This window comes from Siphateles boraxobius, unplaced genomic scaffold (genome assembly GCF_051911475.1).
Source record: "Siphateles boraxobius isolate OS27281-9 unplaced genomic scaffold, OSU_SipBor_1 29, whole genome shotgun sequence".
Lineage (NCBI taxonomy): Eukaryota > Metazoa > Chordata > Actinopteri > Cypriniformes > Leuciscidae > Siphateles > Siphateles boraxobius.
The window spans coordinates 6303007-6310414 of record NW_027508908.1 but is presented as its reverse complement, the minus strand read 5'-3'; positions in this window follow the sequence as shown (position 1 = coordinate 6310414).

The window sequence follows — 7408 nt, the reverse complement described above, 5'->3', positions numbered from 1 at the left end:
TATACAAATGCGAGTTCAGTTTCTAACATACTCCACGCACTTGATTCTGTCGACAGGACAAATGGAAGAGTGAAAGTGTAGCGGATCTCGTCTCACGCCACAAAGAAACGGTGGACCACGTCTGCAGTTTATTGACAGAGGACAGACAATCAACACACACGCCTTCAAGGTTCACTCTTTCCCAGCTGACTCTCTCCAGTCACAGGCTGTTCTGAGAGCAGTTTTTACAAATAAAGTCTTGTATTACAACAATTAATTTCTTTCTGCGTCTCATTTATGACAATTCACATTCACACAAATCAAATTAAAGCAATTAAATTCCATCAAAAGTACATGTTTTTACATTAATATTATAGCAATAGCCTATGTCTCAATTTGTCAGATCGTATAGTGTTTTTTTTCCTTGTTGTTGTTAAACATACCTGGAGTTTATTGACAGAGGACAGACAATCAACACACACGCCTTCAAGGTTCACTCTTTTCCAGCTGAAGGATGTATGAGAAAAGAAACGTTAAGTACCGTCCTCCCTAACAACAACTGCAATTCATTTAATACACAGATCACACATGGCTATAAACATACATTTTATATACTAAACAACATTTCCACAGACTCAATCCACCAAAATGATATGTGGAGAAAATTATTAACAGGGAAAAACCTGCACTCTAATTTCACTCTAAAAAACAAACACGTGCGTTTATAAAACTCTGAAAATACATTGAACTGTAGGCAGAAAAATGCATACATAAACTCATTCCCGTTTTATGACACTTTATGACACTTCTATAATAAATGTCAACTTAAAACTTCACTTAATATAGCATATTTCCGCTCTTAAATTCAGAGCACAGTAGGGACATACCTGACTCTCTCCAGTCTCAGTGTTCTGAGAGAGAGCAGGCGCGCGCGCGAACGGTCCATTACCGATGACGTCATTCACAGAACAAACTCAAAATATTAATTATAACCAAAAATACATATTTTCCCTGTCTTGCAGGACAAAATAAAGATTATATTGATGATGTAAGTAATTATTTTGAATTCTATTTAACCAATTTAATTTTTGAACAAATAAAAGTTTGCTGGAACAGTTGCAGTAAAACTCCAAACACTACAAAAGAACATTCGCGTCTTTGACGAGTCCAGTTTAAACAGCTCATTTGCGTCTGTACAGACTACAGAAGGATCCCAGCTTGGGAACAAGTGGATGGTTTATTTTAATGGCATCCCGGATCGCGTTGGAGGATTACATGTTTGTTCAGAACATTTTGTTTTGTCAACGAGGCACAGTGTAATGGAGAGTTCGCAAAGAAACTTTTGTTTGGAGATGAAGCAGCCAATTATTGGATCTGACAGCAGCTGCATCACAAACCAATGATTTAGCAAATGCTTTGAATATTGATGACCGTTTTAGATAATGTTTACAAAACGCATACTTTCATAAATCATAACAGTTGACTGATACGTCTTAATATTTAGAAGGTCAGAATGAAAGTTGGAAATAATAGTTTTGTGTGTGTGTGCGCGCGCGCAAAAAACTTTATTAACATACTTAGTGAACCTCAAGGAACATTCAAATAATAATAATAAATCAATGTCATGACTCCTTTAATTGTATGAATCAGGTGTAGCCAGTAGCCACGTAGGGGTGTGCCACAGTGGCAGCTGGCACACCTAAAAATAGATGCAGGATTATTTTTTTTAAGTCTTGAGAAAAATGTTTTTCTAAACTTGGCCTATTGTTGTTTACTTACAATTTGTTATTTTAAAATGTAATTTAATGTTTTAGTTATTATCGTTTAAAAAATATCTGCCAACATTCGGACTGCCAACCAATCCGCAAACAGCGGCTGACTGTCTGACGGTAACAAGGTTGTGCTGTTGAGGCTCGCGCCTCATGAGGAGAAATGGGAAACAAATGAGCTCAGTTCACACAAAGAAACTTAATGAGCATACAGCGATAAAAATGTATGTGGAGTTCTTATATTTATAACATATGAATGTTAAGCAACATCACACGACAACGAGTGCTGAATACCATTGTAAATGTGTCACTGATTTCATATGACAGTTTAATAAACAAGTAATTAATATTAAGTCACTTACATTTTAGACACAATATTGACTTTTTGTTGTTGTTGTATTTGCAGCGAAAATACTTCCAAACAGAGATCACAACAGAACCACAGCGCATCTCACCGGAACACATAACCGCATTAGTGAATGATTCAGCGCTTTGAACAAATCGGTTGAGTCAAAGATTCAATGACCTATTAAACAAATGCCTCATTCCTGAACAATTCAGCCGTTTGAACGAATCGTTTGAATTAATGGCTCAATGACTCACTCATTAAGACGGTGATCTGCCGCCACCTATTGGTGGTTTAGTTTCGTGTTTAAAAGTATCATTCTTTCCCATATTTCATCTGTTTATTTCTAAAAATATTTAAAACAATCTCATAACATTATTTAATTCCGTTGTAATTGTTTAACTTTCAATTATTTAATTCGATTGTTAGCAGTCATATACAGTCTTATTATTCTAATTTAATTTATTGATCAAATTTAAGAATTTAAAATGAAAGATGAAGCATATATTTGAAACGATTAAGGAAAAATGCTCTTTGTAAAGGTTAAAATATAAATATGCAGATTTAAAAAAATCAAAGTTGACTGAACACAGATGAGAATATTGCTTTATTATTGAATTTGTTTCTGGACAAGCAATTTTTTTTACTTGGATAAGTGTATTGACCGATTTACTTGTTCGAAGAACAAGCACATGAAAAGGCTTAATGTCGAGCCCTGAGTTATATTTTATACATTATTATGGTTATGTGGCGACATCAGCCCAATCTATTCTGTTAAGATAGTGATCGGGGTTTATTGCATATTAATCTGACATTAAATGTGGTACACCCAATTTTTCTTATGCATACCCAGAGACTCTTTTCTGGCTACGCTAGTGGTATGAATCTTATCTTACTGAATCTTATCTTATGGTAGTGTGTATTATCAGTCAATGTTATTTTACAATGAGGATTTTAATCTGCATTTGAACATGTTAACAAGATGTTGAACAAATGTTTGTTCATTACTTCATAATGTCAGCCAAAGTTCTGAGAACGATCCCTGTTAGCTAGCCAGTCAATTGCCATGACAAAATGGCATGACAAACTTCAGTTGTTCATTTATTAAATATAGCCCTAGCACTCAATGCACTGCCCACAGAACAGACATGGCACAAACCTCCTTTCTGTTATTTCCTCTATTGTTTCTTTCCCATTGTCTGTGATAATCCAGGGCTGAGATGGCAACAGATGCACATGGAAGCTGCCGAACAAAAAAGGCTAAAACTCGAAGAGAAGGATTTTGGATTCTGTTTTTGTGTACACGCGGTTATGTGATGGGTGTTCATGTTTCTCTTTCTTTCTCTCCACATCAAGTTATTTCTGTGCCGTCTCTCCGACCAAACTCAATATTCATTTGCAATCTAAATTCCTGGCTTGACGTCTCCTCGGCTGTTTCTTTTATTTCTGTGTATTGTAAGAAAGAATATCTGGATTATGACGAAAATGTCACTGGTTTGTTCGTGCCTTTAGCATTGTTTGAGATGTTGGCACAGCAATATTTCAACCCACAGGGCTGCGGTGCAGGTGTGGAAAAACCTCATGTGTGTGTGTGTGTGTGTGTGTGTCTCATATCTGTTTTTCCAACATCGCTACCTCCACCTCCACCCTATTATGGCAAACAATGACTCGCACCAAACGCTTCCAAAGACTCACAATCCTCAGGGACAGCAAGGCATTGTGGGAGATTTAATCACTGGCTGAGGCTCATGCAGAAGGAGGCAGGTTGTTCTTTTGTGTCAGAACTGAGGCAACTTTGACATTTTGAGAAAGACTGACGTTTAGGACACATTTACATAAGGACAAAGCCCAGAGAACTGAAGAGAATGGTACAGAGATAGACAGAAAATGTTAAATGTCACTTAATTGAGCAGCTCTGTGTGTCTCAAAAGTTTTAATTGTGTTAACCAAATCAAATTCCCAGCTACACTGACTGTAAATGGACTGTCGGACTGTGATGAATGGTAGAAATATATATAGTGTCTTTACACAAGGGCAAGTGTCACTTCCATTTCTATTCACATTATGCTATTCAAAATTATCACGGCCTTAGTCAGGAAAGACAACATTTAATTTTGTGTGAATGAAAGCAAAGCTTTGTGGGATGTAAGTTTTTATGTTTTTAAATGAAGTTACTAGGTTATTGGGGCTGTATTTAATAGTAATATTTTAAATAAAATATTAAACTCTTTTATTACACTTTAAAATGTAATTTATTCCTGTAATGGCAAAGCCGACGTTCAGTATCATTAGCTACACTCTTCAGTGTCACATGATCCTTCAGAAATCCATTGTAATATGCAGATTTCCTGCTCAAAAACTGTTATTATTATTATAATCAATGTTGGAAACAGTTTAATAATAAATAATTATCTAAAATACAAAAAAACTTTTAAACACTGCATAAGATATTAAAGGGACAGTTCACCCAAAAATGAAAATTCTGTCAGTATTTACTCACCCTCGTGTTGTTCCAACCTCGTAAGACCTTCGTTCATCTTCGGAACACGAATTAAGATATTTTTGATGAAATCTGAGGGCTGGATCACTCCTCCATACTAGTCCATAGGCTTCTTCAGGGATTGAACTTGCCGGCCCTGAAAGGTTATTAAAGACATCGTTAAAATAGTCCAAGTGACTACAGTGGCTCAATCCTAAGTTTATCAAACGACGAGAATACTTTTTGCGCGCAAAAAAAAAAAAAAAAAAACGACTTTATTTCAACTATGCATTTCCTTCTCTGTGGGCCTCGAGTCAGTTCACTAGTTTAACAGCGTAAGCTTCTGTTGTACGTCACACGCATCACCCACATGACCAGCGTCGGCCAATAGTGAGTCTACGTGTGACGTAGCTCTACGGAATCACACAAAGTTGACTGACTCGAGGCCAACAGAGAAGGAAGTGAATAGTTGAAATAAAGTCGTTATTTTTGTTTGTTTTTGCGCACAAAAAGTATTCTCGTCGCTTGAGAAACTTAAGATTGAGCCACTGTAGTCACTTGGACTATTTTAACGATGTCTTTAATAAGTTTTCGAGGCCGGCAAGTTCAATCCCTGAAGAAGCCTATGGACTAGTATGGAGGAGTGAACCAGCTCTCAGATTTCATCAAAAATATGTTAATTCGTGTTCAGAAGATGAACGAAGGTCTTACTTGGAACAACATGAGGGTGAGTATATACTGACAGAATTTTCCTTTTTGGGTGAACTATCCCTTTAAGACTTGTTTTAAATGTATCTAAAACAAGTGTATTTTGTCTTACCGTGGTATTTTTACTTGTTAAACTTCAAAGTATGTTTAGCTTTTCTGCCTGGTTAATAAAATATTTTAAATGGACATTACAAAAAGATTTGATTGCAGTGTTTCAGAACATTGAAAATGTGTCTGTCTAAATGATTTTGGGCCAGATTTACTAGTAGCTTGCGCCAGCGCAAACCCTCTTTTGGTGTTAAAAAACTACTGTCAGGATTTACTAAAGACACGCAGTGAAAAATTAGTGCTGAAAAGGATTGAACAGTTATTTTTGCAGCTGACCTTATTGAATATGTATTTGTAAGAGTTTCCCTTTCCAGACACCAAAAATGTATGGGAGGAGGGTATTTAAATTAATCACGCAGGGTGATTTACTAAGCTTTGTCCTAGTCAAAATTACTGGTATTTGGACCATTATTTACCGCCCAAAAAAAGCATCTCTTAAACCAGAAACTAATTTGCACTGCTCTTGGTAGCTTGTATTGGTCATTATGGAAATGATCCGGCTACGTCTGTGTTTTTTAATTTATGCGTCATCAGTGGATCTCGTGCAGAACTTTCCAATCCTATCAGCGCTGTTTTGGAATTTAGCTCTCATGCTAGTTTCCCCTGTTTAGTAAATCTGGCCCTTTGTCTGTAAAACTTAGGCCTGACCTAAAATGTTAAGACTGTCCCAGACAGTAACATAGTGTCGGCCCAGATCCGTGCCATATCTGGTACATGTGGATTCCATGCATACCAGATGTGGGCCGGATCTGGGCCGGCACTATATGTTGCTGTCTGGGATAATTTGACATCTAACTTGACTAAGATTCAATGCTTATACTTTAAACTGACATTTTTCACCTGGTAGATTAAAAAATTAGTTAAAAAATAATAATTTAATAGACTTAAACTAATGGAAAGACCTAACCCATATTAGAGCTGCACGATTCTGAATAAATTGAGAATCACGATTTTCTTGTTTCAAATAAAGATCACAATACTCCCACTATTCTGAACAGACAAGAGACGACTAAACAAAATAATAATTTACTAGAGGTTCTGACAAAATGTTAACTGCTGCAGTCTATTTAAAATGTTTAATTAATTTGAATTAATTATTTGAAGAAATCGTGGTCATTTAGGAGTGAGATGAGATTGCGTGATTTCATGAATAGAGATTGCGATCTTTTAGCGATTAATCGTGCAGCTCTAAGCCATAGGTATCAGTATAGACATGGGATAGTAAGCAACCACCCAGAGCACCATAGCAACCACTTAGCAACACTCCATAAGCCACTCAGAACACCTTAGCAACAGCATAGCATTGCCTTGGTAACCACCCACCCACTCCTGGCATTGTGAGTTATAGGTCATATGATTTTGCCAAGTGAGACATGTTGCTGTATCAACATATTTTGTTGATTCTGGAACAACATTCCTGTCTAAAAAACGTATCCTTACCCCTAAACCTAACCCTTCCCAAAATGTCTCCCTAAACACTGATGTAGAAGCACCCTGGTTGTAAGCTGAAACTTGACATAAACTGTAAACTTGTCCCTCAAATCTGATTGGTTGAATGGAATGTTGCTCCAAAGATGTTGATCCAAGAAGCTATGTTCACCGTGAGTTAAAGTAGCTTAGTTCTTATATTATAACAATTTAAGTCCATCATTTGACCTCAGTCATGTTTAAATACATCACACACAGGTTAAAAAGTTGATTATATCCCATGGTGGCCTACTTTGTATTTCTGCTTGACTAAGAACGCTGCGTTTAAGCAATTTTTAAGATCAGATCTTAAACCCTATTAGACTTAACAACGCTAGCTAGATGAAAGACAAAAGCTTTGTCTCTCCTTTCCATTTATCCCACAAAAGTGTTGCGGTTGTACTTTCAGCTTTATGAAAGTGACAGGCCAAATTTCATTCTTTTATGGACGATGACTGCCCCTCATTGACTCACAATGGAAAGGATATAATTTTGCAGATGTTGGTGAAAAAGCTCAAATGTCAGCCTCTTTTCAAACTGCCAGACCTGCCT